Here is a 16,173-nt window from a genome sequence, read left to right as displayed (position 1 = left end):
TCTGCAATCTTTATAAAATTTCACATTTTCTAGAGAATCTAGCGATCTTGTAATTCCCCTCTTTGTGTATTTGACTTGCTACTATTTGATGTCCTCAAACAATGGGCTTGTTAGCTACAAATCTCCCAACAATATTGCTCAACTATGATCTTCTAAAAATTCGCAATCAACTTTCATAGTTCAACAATAACCCTTAATTTCACCTTGGAGTAGCCTTTAAATTCTTTGGTGATCTCTATCTTCTCTCCAAGGAAAAATCACAAGAATATAATAGAGTATAAATAGAAATGCTTAAGGATTCCCCGCACTTGGAGAGTTGATGGTATATAGCTTATAGTCCAATCTACAAAACCCATGGCTTTGGACACTTCTACCAGTAGCAGCAAAGCACTCCAGTGAATTATTTTATCCCTTCAAGATCTTCAAGCTCTTGTACAACTAATACTACACAACTAGCAATCAAACTTTGGGACTTTAATTTTAGCTACATATACACCAATCTTTCCCTTGGCTCTGATACCAATCTGTGTAGGTTGGAAGAGACAAGGGAAAAACAAGGGAAAGACTCAAGAAGAAAACACTCGTGCTGCTACACTTTTTTTATAAAACTCTTGTAAAACTGTAATGTCAAACTCTTCTCCAATCGTCTATACTGGTTGCTTGATCATCGCTTTGTTCCTTCTTATCGATTGGCAACAACTTAGCACTTTTGCTGTCTAACAAATTCTATTATAACTCTATCATCATCATCAAGCCAACAATCTCCCCCTTTGGCATTGATGGCAACACTTAGGAATTTTTTTGTCTAAGTGTTACATTGAAATAATCATGACCTGACTCAACCCAAATAGATAATGGAAAACTCCCCCTTAGCAATTACAAAATTTTGTCTGACTTATACTACTCCCCCTTTGACAACAATGACAAAGGTAAGCAAATACATATACAACACACCAAAAATTTGCATTACCAAATGTATAAGAGTTCAAAAGTTTACAATATTACATCTTGAGAAAAACATCAGCAAAATTAGTCTTCAAGACTTTCAAATCATTCTCCCATGTCTCCAAAAGAGTAGATGTAATCTCAATGTGTGTTTGCATCTGGTATGCAAGCTCTTCCATAGCATCAAGTGTACTCATTTGAGGTGTAGTCAAAATTGCCTATGTCTCTTTGTATCCTCTCTACAAAATTTGTAACTTGGGGATTAGGTGAGTCTGTAACTCCTGCAATGATGTAGTCCTCTTAACCTATTCTGCCTCATCAAAGAACAATGAAAAGTTGCAAAAGAATTTTACCTCCATTCTTCAATGCTTCTCTGATTTGGTCCATGTTCACAGTCTGACCTTCTTTGTCTTTGTCAATAGCCTTGATCAACATCTCAATCCTTTTCTTTTGATACTCTTTCTCTACATTGTGTAGAGCAGCCTCTCTAAGAATCTTCATTTGCTCCCCTACAGTTGTAACCAAGTGGTCTAATTTTTCAATGGGAGTTGTGAGACTATCAGTATCAGTCTCTGGTAGCGAATCGAAAAATATATCAACTACAGTAGGTATGGTTTGACCTTCTTTCCTCTGAGCTCTCATCATCTTCTTCTTGGCCTTGGATTGCATTACAAATGCAATCTCCATCAATTCTGTTGGACTCAACATATCCATATTTATTGGTCCTCAAATAGACATAGTATCATCATCCTCATCATCATCAATGATCTTCTTTGAAGTAAGTAACCGATAGGTCACTTTCTGCTCTTGTGCTTCTTTTTCTGCTTCACTTCTTCCTTCACCGGTGGCTTTGTAGTTTGCACATTATCTTGTGTATATTTTTACATTTCTTCTATCTTTTTTGGTGGCTCTGTGATTTGCAAATCATCAATTTGTGCATTCTCCCATGTATCTGTCTTCTCTTCATCTTTACCAGTTGGAATCACTTCCGGTATCACTGGTTGTTCTTCTGTGACAGTAGGAACATATGTAGTACCACCTTCTGGTTCAATCTCTATTTGAGTAAATATCTCATCAATTTCAAATGTATCCAATAGTTTACCTTCAATTACCAGTGCCTTATCTTCGTCATTAGAATAATCTATCATCTCCGGTTCCTCTTCTTTTTCAAGTCCAAAAAAACTTTTTCAAAATTAGCTTGCACTGACCGGGACTCATCAAAAACAAATCTTGTTAACCTCTTCTTATTTCTAAATAATGGTTTTTATTTCAACAGAATTTCTTGCACTTCCTCCTGGGATGTCTCCAGTTGTAAATGTATAAGTGCATACTCTATCATTTCTTTATCCTACTTAATTGCAGTTTGCCATCTAGCTTCCAATTTTCTATACAAAGAATCAGGTATCTATCCTTATAATTCAATCAATGCTTATCCATAATGATTCATAAACCAAACAACTGAATCTTCAATTTGTTTATGCTCTTCCCCATCAAAATGATTATAGTTCTTGTGTACACCAACCAATATACCATAATTCCTTATATTCACCAATAAGCTCTCAAGAGAAGTAGATTTAGTTACTGTGGTTTAACTATTTTGACAATGGGTGCACCAACCACTTTAGATTTCTTGCCACTTGCCCTCAATTCTTTCTTTGCTCCTTCTGATTCGGTTTCCTCTGCTACAACCTTAATTTTTTTTTGTGTTTGTTCTTTCTTCCTTTTCCTTGTAGCTTTAGGTTCTTGTGGCTCATCTTGTTTTTCTTTTATCTTGATTTGAATCTTTGGAGAAGGAGGGGGCTTCTCCTTCTTGACATTTTCACTTCGCGTTTGTCTATCGGTGGGTGCACTAGAGGTTCCTGCCTTCTTTTCTTGAAATCTTGTTCTAGCTTCATCAATCATCTCCTTTGTGAAGCCTTGTGCAACAACAAATTCATCAACTTCCTTTTTGACTTTTTTGGCTATTACGAGTGTGGCCAATTTAGCATGTACCTGTATATATTTCTCCTTAACTGTGCCAAACCTAGGTACATTAGGATCTACCAGTTTAGATAGAAGGTGATCAACATAAATAGTCAAGATATCTTCTCCTAACTCATATCCCATAGGCATGACCCATGAAGTTCTTGGATCTACAACCTCCATCTGACAAGTATCAGTATCAACCATAAAACTGATAGAGTCTTCATACCTTTTTACAACATGCTCTAGTATCCTTTCTCTGACATGCATTCTTTTCTAGAAATCCTTGAAGTATCCCCATATAGTCTTTGTGAACTCATTACCAAGTATATTAATGCTTGTAAGGAAGTTAAGTAGCGGAAACAACTTCCTACACTAACCTTGAGAGGAGGGTAATGCAAAACTTTTTCAGATCATTACAACAGTTACAGAAAATAGAAATAGATATAATAGCATTCATACCACAACACAATGATTTATGTGGGGAAAACCCTTTCGGGAGAAAAACCCCACCCTCCAAAAGCAGCTCAATATTTTATTCAGCAATCAAAAACAGATTACAAAATACTCGTAGAGCAATCTCTTCGCAGGAGTATCACTAATCAGAGATTCAGAGGCAACTCAATAGCCATAGGACTCTTACACACAACCTCTATCTCACACACCTCATAAATAGGAGATACAATACAAGAAACCGTCAAACGGTATTACAAAACCATGGGCTAAAACCACCCAATAAGGTGTAGCCGACCTTATCTCCCTTCTATGACATGTTAAAGCACACATCAACATGTGTCGCTCCCTTTTACAGCTCATTTATGTATCTGATACAAATTATTTTTCCTATTTCAGGAGTACAAACCTCCGGAGGCCATAACTTGAGAACCGGGTGTCCGATTGACGAACCGTTTGAAGCGCCGGAAAGCTCGCGAAGTGCTCTATCACCTCATAACCCGCTTCGCCGGTTACGACCACTTTTCAGGGCATTTCGGAGCCTCTAAAGTCCCCAAAATTAAGTTTAAATATTTTATTGCACCCCTCCAAGACGAAAACTTTAATATCTTCAAAACTAGCTGTGACCTTGCGACGAAACTTCACCAGAATGCTTATCTAGCCAACCAGAAGCTTCAGGGAGAGTTTCACACCATTTCGTGCTCAAATAAAAACTTACTATAAATAGTAACCTCGCATAAATGCAAGGTTGAGACACCATTTTTCCCAACAATGCTATTCTTGATTTGCAAGGTTCCCACTGCATCCATAGACCATTGAATATCACATATATTGAGAAAGTAATTCTGGAATTAGAAAAACAATCCAATAATCAATTGACCAAACTTGAATTTTTGTCACCTGTCCTTCTTGATTGATTCAATATTCAATACCAGTTGGGCTCTCAAGGCTTCTGCTAGATCATAATCAATATTTTCTTTCAACATCTGGTAAGCTGTGTGGATAGAAGTTTCAAGAATGCTATTCATCCGACTCGAATGGTATACTCTGTAGCCGATGACCATGGATGCAAACTTTACTTCTGGATCTTCAATATCATTTACTGCATGTCATGGCATGACAATCCCACTTCGAATTTGTCAGTCGGATAACCTCATCCTTCAGGATTGATCTCAAAATAGGGACTTCACCAGTTGCCTATAATCCGATGACAACATGGATAGCCTCCTTTATGATCTTGTGTGGTCGATCTAACCACATAAACTGATCATGAATCTTGCTCAAAACATATTTGACATGCTCTTCCTCAAAATCATCTATATATTTCAAAGCATGATGAAAACCCCTATCGGTTACCCTTCTGAATTCATCCTTCACCACTCCTTGTTTATCACATAGTAATAGGTATTGATCAAAGATGAAAAATGTGCCCAAATCCTCCAGTTTGCAATGAATGTATGATCTAATGTCCTCAACATGAAAAACTCCATAGGGCACGCTGGATAGGGCTCCAACTGGATTTGTCTCTGTCGACTTATGAGGATGTTTCTTGAATTCCGGTCGAGGCCTTTCTATATAAATATCAACAATATGTGGTGTATCCATTATGAAAATTCAAATATAGACTCAGATTCACAAATAAATACCTTTAAACTACTTCGCAACTAGGGTTTTCAGTTTGAATTTTCTTCCACTGATTCACTTTTCACAAATTTTTACAATCCGCTATCAACTTCGCCAAAGTAGCAATCAAATGCTCTTCTATGTTTTTGTTTCTCTCCAAATGCACTCTCAAAAATGCTAAGTGAGAAATGAAACTATAAAACACCTTTTATTTGTCCTTGCCAACTGCATTTAATTCTAAACCAATTGAACATACCATAATCACCAGTCAAGCCTAAGACTTGCTACCGGTTTACCTACCACATCCAATTTATAGGTTTCATCTCAAAATCACTTCATAACATCATATTGCATCAAAACATGCAGATTTGACTTATCACACACTATATAGGGAGTGCAAAAATGGATCTGACAATATGCTCCCCCTAAGCTTCATACATAGCTTAGTTTTTTGGTGAGAGATTCTCCACACTAGGTGAAGAATTGGAGTTCTCCAATGGTTTCTCCTTATATTTCTTCCTTCATATATTATTCATCTCATATCTAGTTTCTTCCATATTTACCTTCTTTCCTTTTTGATCGACAAATTGATTAACCGGTTCATTCATTCTAGCTCTACAAAACCTTGCAATATGTCTTGGTTTGTGACAATGGAAACATGCCATTCCAGATTCTCTCTAGGGTCCAACATTTCCTCTATTAGTTCTTCTCTCGAAATTCATAGCTACATGACCATAGTTGTGATAGATTGAACATGTCACATTCCATCTAGATTCTCCATTTTTTATGAACTAGACTGATTCACATAAGGTCTCTGCCAAGTAGGGTTCCTTCGGTCATTGTTAGATCTCTTCCATTCACCATTAGACCTCTGATTCATGTAAGATCTCTAATTGTTCACTCTTGATCCACACTCAACAACTCTATGCCCATACTTGTTACAATTGAAGTAATATCCATCAAAAGTACTAGGCTTATATCATTCATATGCATTAGGTCTAAATCCATCAAAAGTACTAGATCTACTTCTACAAACATTTGCAGTATGACCTGCCTTATGACAGATAAAACATATTGGTTTGTAGGTTCTCTTACCAATGTTCTTATTGCTCTTTGGTGCAGATTTGGCTTCATGCATGGTGACCTTGGTACCATATGACTCTCCTTGTTCAAAGGTTATGTATCCTAAGCCATGTATATCTCCTTGTTGCCTTTGTGTCTGAATCTGCTAATCAAGCATAGCAGTGCTCTTGTTGAATTTAGCTAATAACTCATTTGCATCAGCCAACTCCTTGGTAAGCTCCTCAGATTTGACTTTTCATCATTCAACTTTTCCACCTCAATGTTTGCTTGCTTAGATGAACTATTTTCACCGAGTTCCAACAACTGCTCAGCCAAATATTTTCTCTTAGCTAATGAAGATTTGTGCTTGACCTTTATTTCACCAAGGGCTTCTTCAGATTCTGCAAGCCTATGTGAAAGCTCTATGTAATTCATTGAACCTTCCCCCATGTTAGCCTTAGAGATCCTTCCCAAGCGGTTAAGCCTTAAGGGAATTAGGCTCTAATACCAATTGATAAACTTATAAGGCACTGAGAGGGGGGGAGGGTGAATTAGTGCAAATAAATACTTAATAGATCTAATTACAACTTTCAGCAACTTGAAAATCAATATGTATGCAAGGAATATAACCACATAAGCTAACATCCAACAAAGCATGCAAACCATAACACAATGATTTTTCACGTGGAAATCCAAATGGGAAAAAACATGGTGGGAATAAGTACCCACAAAGATCAACTATCTGTAGTATAGAGATTTGACCGATTAAGGTCATAAAATACCCTATTAGGGGCACACCCGATTAAGAGTGTTTTAGCCCGATTAAGAGCTATACAATATGGCCTGTTAGGACCCGACCCTATTAGGAGCTATGCAGTTAAGGGATTTCAAAACACAAGCTGATGTATCACCTTGTTAGAGGATTTCACCTTCGGACCTATTAGGATCCTACCGCACCCTGTAAGGATTGACCTTGTTAGAGGATTTTGTTGCTGCAACTGTTAAGAAGACAACAAGTTCATTTGATTTGAAGTTAGCACCTCTGTGCCTAATTAGATCCACTTTTTCTCTGCTTCTATCACTGACTAAATATCAAACCCTAAATTCTCCATCAACAACATGATCAAATTCTCACTCTTGATCCACGAAATCATACATCTTACATCTCCTTATAAAGAACTCTGTTAAGTCAGTTAAGAACCTTCTAGATTCATTGAATCTTGTCACCTTTTACATTTTCCCTCTCATTACACTTTTATCATGTTGGCCAAATAATTCATAACTTAAAAACATAACAAAAGTCTACCGGTTACCAATCAAAGTAACTCTGGTTTACTGGTTCTTTCTTCTTCCTGACTATAACTGTTCTTTTGATCATAACTCTCTCAATACGTTGAATCTGCTGATGCAGTTTGGAACATAGGTGCATGTTCCTATCTCCAACAAACCTGTAAAAGTGCAACATCTAAATCTTCTCCAATTGTCCTTATTGGTCACTTGATCATCACTTTGTTCTTGCTTACTGGTTGACAACAACTTAGTAGTTTTGATGTCTAACAAATTCCACTATCAGTTAGGCTATACCGATTGGTCTAGATAACTTAGATGACTAAAAAAACATGGTTGCTATTAATGACAACACAAAGAAAGTTATCATACAACCTATTATAACTCTATCATCATGAAGCCAGCATTGAAACCATTTGGACTAGGAAGTGATCAAAACCAACAAGGGGGAGAATGGAAACATCATAAAACTTCAATAGAGTTTCCCAATTACCAACAAGGATAACTTTAAGAAACCACCCCCCGGGAAAAGGTGTAAAATCCCGGCGAATCTTACATTATTTTTGGGGGGAAATTTTCATATTGATGGTGAAATTTTTTTCAAAATAGGGAAAAAAAATATTTTGTATTGGCAATTTTTTTCTAGGGTACGAAAATTCCATAAAATTCTGGTGAATATTACCTTGTTCTATGGAGAAAATATATATTATAAGAGGCAAATATTTTTCATTTAAAGCAACAAATATATAATTGTATGGGCAAAAAATTTTACTTCGAAGGAAAAGTTATTTAAGTGTATTGGTGATTTTTATCCACCACTTGAAAAGTATTTAATTTGTTTGGCTAATATTTTGTTATTTATGTAAAATAATATATTTTATTGGCGATTTCATGAATTCATTTCTATTAATAGACAAGGCACATCACATCACATTGAGTCTGGATTTTGCACTATGTATCGATAAGCGTGGCCTCTTTGACACGTGAAGGGTGACACGTACCTAAAATCCATCAATGATTTTAAACCGTTGGATGATCGTAGATCAATGGCTGAAGTTTTATTTTGGACCAAATTTTTGAAGAGAACGTAGTTCACCAAAAAGTGCCTAGAATGGAATTGGATTCAATAGACACGTATTAAATGTCACGATCGATAATATTGGTCATTTAATATATGTCTAGTCACTAAATGCAATCCACTTTGTCCCCACAACTTCCAATGTGGTACTTGCCAACTTGGTACTGGTTTATAACTGTTTCCAATTTCGAACACTAGTGCATTTATGGGAAAGCTTTGCAGAGATATATGAAAGATTTAAAAAAAATTAAAGGAATTAATATGGTTAGAGAAGTAATTATTACAATCAAGAGCTTCAACTATTTATATATGATCTCTGCTTCTTTCATCTTCAATTAGCCTTCGGTAGATAAATCGTCGAAGCTCATAGTATTTAAATTCTGTCTCTAGTTTAGGTCTATATGCTCAGGCTGTTTAATTTGGTAATCTGATTTCTGAAGATGGACACTCCTATCCACTTGAGAAACATTTTTGCGGAGGACTAGAGGGCCTTTTTGGGATCTGTTAAAGACCTAACCGTTCAATCAGTCTGCAAGGAGGTTGGGATGTTCACCAATGAGGCTGAGGATGGTGTTGGGCAGAGACTTTCTGCGTAATGAAAAAGATACCATGTTAACTCGAACATTACGTCTTGGTTCTTGGCATCTCTTCTGGACCTTAGAGGAGACAAGGTGGATATGTTGATGTTGTTCAGGAAGGTGTTTAAACAAGACTTCCTTGAAGATGATGTTACTGTTGTCATCTTTGCAGAAGTAGGGGTGGGGATCCATTGGGTGAATGAATTAACCAAGCTTCTCATCCCTGACCAAACAGTGCCAGTGGCCAGGCAACCATTTCTTTTGAACTTGAATGCGGAGCAGTTGACGCATCATAGGAAATGGCATGGATTGGTAGGGAATTTCTTCGGAAATGGTTCCTCCTGGATGAATTTCCAAACTACAGTTGGCTTGAAGAATTTTCTCAGCTTATAATGTCTGAAGAATTCTGCATGGAGGGCAGGCGAGATTCTTAGGGTAAACCATGAATGTGTCCACTACCTGTGCCCTAGCCCTGACCCCCTAGTGGTTTTGTTTTTTTGGCTGTCCTCGTAACCTCACAGGCTCACTCATTTTGGCTTTAAAGTTTTTGAGGGACTCAAGTCTCAAACATGTAAAAATTGTAAATTTTTGAAACATATTAATCATAATTTTGTAAATTCCAGTTCATTTCAAGTTGTCTCTTATGGATATAAAAATGCTTTCTATTTTATTTTATTAATGATAATTTTTCAAATGCTTTTTATCTATTACCTACACTATTTCAATATTTTGTTAAACAATGGAAATAAATTTAATACTGTGATCTTTTTTATGTAATGTTTCTTCCTCTATATTTAATATATATAAAAAAATCCAGTTAGTTCCATTAATTATGTTTACATTGATTATAATTTTATAAATATTAAAAAAAGATGTTTATCTTGTGAAAAACAAGTGAATTAAAAGTCCAACTTACTTGTTGAAGTTTTGAACTAGTGCATGCAGAGGAACGATAAACATGTTTTGCAAACTTCTAACGGAAGACTTCCATAAATGATAAACATTTAATTAAGTATAATTAAATTGTAAATTTTCAATTGTATACTTAATTAAATTTAATAAGCTCTATTTCGGCAGAAGTTGAAAAGGATTAAAAAGTCTACTAGGCTGAAAAATAGGAGATGTTGGACGCTTTCCTTTGTAAGATGTAGGAGGCAGTATTGCAACATATAAAGGAGGAATATAAGGTGTAGGAAGGAGACCGGGTCCATCATGAGGAGGAGGAATATGTCTAGGATCTATAGGCTTACTCAAAGATAAGATTATATCATTCTTCCATTTTTTATAAGATTGAAAAAGAGCATCACTTTGACTCTTAAGAGGTTCAAATTTTTTATGCTAAAAGTAATCAAGATTAACATCTCCATGCCTCACCGTGGGTTGGTACATGCTATTATTTATAGTTACGATTTTATCATTATGAAGAAATTTGAGACATTTATGAATGGTAGATGAGATCACTTTCATGGAGGAGAATGAAGATCTCCCAAATTCACATAAAAATGATCTGATGTAGGAATGATAGTAAAAACAACATCTAAGCACTTACTACCAACCTTTACGGGAAGAGTAATAGAACCTATAGTAGGACAAGAGAAACCATGAAAGATTGTAACCACTAAATCAAATTTGTCATAAGTTACTTCATGCAATAGTAAAGTATAAAGATATTATTAAGTTATTACATTCACCATACATGTTGGATCAATGAGAACCCCTCATGAGAGTATGTCTTTGATCTTTGTAGTGATATATAGTGGGCCATTAGGTGCTTCAGTAAAGCTATAATTAAGTATTTAATCACCCAGAATTGAACGTTTTATATTTAATTAACTAAAATTAAGTTTATAAATCTCTATTTCGGGCGGAAGTTGAAAAGGATTAAAAAGACTTCAAAAACAGTCTGGAAAAGTGACTCGAGTCTAGTGACGTGTCTGAAAAATGACAAAAGTCATGGGACCCATGACAACTAACAACATATACCATCATTCGTTGGATGAGCACAGATCAACGACTTAGGGTGGATTTCAGTCTGAATGTGTGAAGTAAACACATTTGTGAGAACTTCGCCCAGAATTGAACGTTTTACATTTGATTAACTATAATTAAGTTTATAAAACTCTATTTTGGGCGGAAGTTGAAAAGGATTAAAAAGACTTAAAAAACAGTCTAGAAAAGTGATTTGAGTCTAGTGACGTTTCCGAAAAATGGCAAAAGTCATGGGACCCATGACAACTGACAATAGATACCATCATCTGTTGGATGAGCACAGATCAATGACTTAGGGTGGATTTCGGCCTAAATGTGGGAAGTAAACACATTTGTGAGAACTTCACTCAGAATTGAATGTCTTACATTTAATAAAATATAATTAAGTCTATAAATCTCTATTTCAGGTGTAAGGACAAAAGGATCAAAAAGACTTAAAAAATAGTCTGGAAGAGTGACTCGTGTGTGGTGACATGCCCAAAAAATGGCAAAATTCATGGGACCCATGACAACTGACAACAAATACCATCTTCTGTTGGATGAGCATAGATCAACGACTTAGGGTGAATTTTGGCTCGAATGTGGGAAGTAAACACATTTGTGAGAACTTTGCCCGAAATTGAACGTTTTACATTTAATGAAATATAATTAAGTCTATAAAGCTCTATTTCGGGTTGAAGTTGAAAAGGATTAAACAGACTTAAAAAATAGTCCGAAAAAGTGACTCGGGTGTGGTGATGTGTTGAAAAAATGGCAAAAGTCATGGGACCCATGACAACTAACAACAGATACCATCGTCCGTTGGAAGAGCACAAATCAATGACTTAGGGTGGATTTCGGCTTGAATGTGGGAAGTAAACACATTTTTGAGAACTCTACTCGGAATTGAACATTTTACATTTAATTATCTATAATTAAGCTCTATTTTGGGCGAAAGTTAAAAAGATTAAAAATACTTCAAAAACAGTCCAAAAAAGTGACTTGTCACTTGAGTCTGGTGATGTGTTGATTGTCCTCAGAATTTAGATTGAAGCAATGAATGTTTTGTCCTTCGGTGATGAATAGATATTAATAATAATTACTAAAATTACAACAGAATTCTAGATATTTTGCCCTTTAGGTATTACTTTTGTACTTTTCAGTGTTTTCAAAACAAGTCACTCATATATTATAATCATATTTCATTTTGTGGATAAACTAGTAAATCGAGGGAGATTCAGAAACAACTACTAGATTGAGGAATGCAAGTTCCAAATGAGTCAATTTGCGCCAATCTAGTGAAATAGAAATTTCGGGTAAAATCTAGAACACCTACATCCCACTTTTTTTACTTTTTTTAATTTCGTGGTTCAATTTGAGGGTTAGCATTTTTAGGCTTGTATCTAGCATTATTTTGAATTATTAACAATAACAATGATGGGGAAGTCGGGAAGTAGTAGTTCAACAAGAAGCCAAGTGAAAAAATAGACCTAACCGAACTGGTTAAAACACCATGTTTCACTGATGAATAACATGATATTTATGACCCTGCTATCCATAGTGAAAAGCGTAGCATAGATATTAGATATGCATTGTTTAATAAGACGACAGATCCAAGTAGGAAAAAATTTACCATTTTCAACACAATGTTAAAACAAAGAACAAATAAAATCGCATCCTGGGATGATGGATTGGGAAGCATGGTGTTACCTGAAGTATTCCCTTGCCCTGAATGTGTCATGGTCTGCACCGAAAATTATGATGAAGATAAAAAAGCAATTGTCAATAAAAATACAAAAGAGGAAATTCTATACATAAATGTGGGAGAATTTTCTTGTTTGTTGAACCTAGGGTTTGAAGCACCAAACTCAAACATCCACATTGACCTAGGAAAGCTAGCAAAGAATTATGAGAGTCTCAATCCAAGTCATATAGATTCATTTATTAGAGCTCTAATAATGCGTGCTACTCTGTTGGATCGGAATCATAAGCCTCCTTATGATTCTAACATTTTTGTTCCATGGGTTAGGGATACTATTTCCTTGTTGACACTTTGCTTGGGATTGGAAAATGATTGGGAAGTGGGTGCTAGCCTTCTTGAAATGATTTTTAATATCCATTATGTAAGTCAACTAGTAAGATATAATTTTGTTGAGCACGTTGTTCAATCCATGCAAAAATAATTACTAATGATAAAAAAAGGTTTCTGTAAGACATTTAGGTTCTCATCCTACTTGTGCTATCTCCTTCTATCCAAGTATCATCCAATATTCGAGACCAACAATCTTAACATTGTGAACTATAAGATTGATGAGAAGGCTTAGAATAGAACATAGTGTCCAATATATGAATGGACACCAAAGATAAGGATGCATGATAACAAAAATAACTACAACCATTTTGTAGACTTCTTTTTGGCACCAATGTATAATGAAATTACAAGCACTCCAATGCCTAGATTGCCTATGTCTTGTAGAGATTACATTCAAATCAGAAGTCAAATACAATTCGTTGACTAGTTCTTAATGGAAGAATACACTGTGTTAAGGTTTTACGGATCAACAATAAAACCCTATAGACTTCCAATACATGCGATAGAGAGGGTATTTGCATTGGAATATGTATGACAGTTGGAGAACACAGATAAACACTTCCATGGTCAACAAAAGAAGAGAATATTTCATTCCTTTCCTTTCTCATGTGGAGGGTTCACAGTTGAGAGAAAATAATTCAATGTGACACATGATTATTTGATAGTTTTTAGCTTTGGTGAGGAGGATCTCTGGCAGTATGATCCAATCAGTGTAGTTCAAACAAGGCTTAAGAAAAATGGGGACTCTTTAGCGTTATGTCAACATAAAAGTAAACCATTGCTAGAAAAGCTTAGAAACATGGGCTCCTGGGATGAGGTAAAAAAAAGAGATGGAGAAAATTACCACTAATAATAACATTTCAATAGAATAATTGTCATCACAAATTATGACATTGCACACACAAAGGACAACAAAAGAGGGCATCCAAAATAGAAGGTCCTACAATTTCTACCAAAAATTTGCTAATCCATCTAACAAATCTATTCCCAAATCAATTATGCAAGAATGTAAAGACAATTATTGGACTCAAACCAAAATAAATAATTTTTGGACTATGAGGAAGAATCTAGGTGAACCAAAGACTAGTGCACAATTTGAGTCCATCGACGAGGATGAAGAGTTTAGCAAATTGTAGAATATGGAGCATCCCACAATAAGATATGATAGGAGTGAAGATGAAAATGAGTATGAGGTTGAGCCCACTCCAAAAACTACTACAATCCCTAAAATATTAGGTGGAGTCAATGAGTCCATGAAAGAAAAATATAACAAAGGGTCAAACATTATGGAAAAAGTGGGTTTTGAAGTTGGTGGTCTAGGTCCCAGAGGAGAAAGAATTTGGTATCCACTTGAGGTACAACTTCTATTAGATTCAAAATCAAAACTCCTATTAAACCAATCATTGGACTTGATTCTTCATATTCATCATGGAAAGGTACTACTCATTACCCTCAGGGTCCACTTGCATTTGTTTCAGGTTAAAATCCACAACCACCACCACATCATGGTATTCCAATTGGTGGTGAATCAAGTGCCACTGCCACTAGTGGGGAATCTGGGGATAGTATTCCTATTAATATTCAGTCAAGTGCCACTACCATTGGTGGGGTTGGCATGGGTACTACTACTGATACTAGTTGTCTTGGTGTTGGACATGAAGTGCAACAACAAAATATCTCTGGCAAGAGGCCACTAGTGGTAGATACTCATACCATTTAGAATCCTATATCAAGTGCCACTAACACTACAAATCTATCATTTGCAGCTTCAGATCAGACCCCTCAAAAGACTATAAAAACTACACATGAAAGTGACTATGGGACAGGATCGGGAATGTTGGTACTCTTCGTAATACATTAGTTAAAACCACAAGCATAGGTGGAACTGGAGCCTCTGCTATTTCACCTTTCATACATTCAATTGCTTCAACAAGCCAAGATTTTCAGTTTCATGATTACTATGAAAAATTTGAACACACAACAAATGCAAATAAAGAAAAAAAGAGAGCATTTCATAGGGTTTCCCTGACTGAAGTTTTAGATGAACAACCTGCAAGGAACATGGTATTTCCAATGTATGACCCACACAAAGATATGATGGAGTTTATGATTGTTATGCCCCCAACTAAAGATTAAAATCCACCACACGGTTAGATAGATCCCTTTGAGTTACAAGTTAGCACCCTCCAAATGGATTTTTCCAAAGTACAAAATGTGGACAAAATTAGTGTGTCAAAAAGGACTAATGAAGTGGTCTAGACTTCACTGCTAAAGATGGAGAGAGAAAAAAATAAACTAGAGAAACAAATAGAAAAGTTACAAGTGGACCTGGCAAACGAAAAATCAAAGAGGAAAGCAATAGATAACAAGTGCAATGATTTACAGAAAAGGATACAAAATTCGAGCTCTACAGTAGAAATTGTAGAGCAGGAAAAGATGGATGCAAAATTGAAGGACCTGAGTGAAAAACTGGCTAAAAGCACTAAAAAAATTGATGAGGAAAGAGCCAGTTTTAAAAAATTATACAAAAGTTATGAGTCTGCTGCTGCCGAAATAAGAAAAATATAGGACCTATTGGATCATGGAAAGGAAAAAGAAAAACATTTGAAAGAGGAAGTAGAGGAATAAAGAAAAAAATATGCACAAATGAAAGAAGACCTGCACAATGCAAATGATAAAATTAAAACTTCGGAGGATAGATTGAAAGATAATATGAAAAATACAACAAAGTATATACAAGAAAAACTTTGGGGGCAAATAATGTAGAGGAGTGACAAGTTGTGTGAATGGTTTGAATTGAATGAAAGTGAGATTAATTTATATGAAAATCAAAGGGCATACTAAGAAGAGCATACATGTTTACTCAAAAGAGGATATGGCAAAACAAATTTTGCAAGTAGTCTATAGTACCAATGACAACTATTTGGCATCCAAGGGAATTAAGAGCCACAATGATGTGACAATTAAGACATCATCTATCCTTAAAAAATACCAGAAACTAAGGGAAACATCAGAAGTTATGGATAAATATGGTAAAATGATATTGAAGCAACAAGAAAAGACAACTACTTTGATTAAACTTCGTTTTCCTAAGACTATTGACCCATCAAATAAATTCATTGGAA

The sequence above is a fragment of the Cryptomeria japonica genome, chromosome 7, assembly GCF_030272615.1.
Source record: "Cryptomeria japonica chromosome 7, Sugi_1.0, whole genome shotgun sequence".
Classification (NCBI taxonomy): Eukaryota; Viridiplantae; Streptophyta; class Pinopsida; order Cupressales; family Cupressaceae; genus Cryptomeria; species Cryptomeria japonica.
This window is presented reverse-complemented; position numbering follows the sequence as displayed.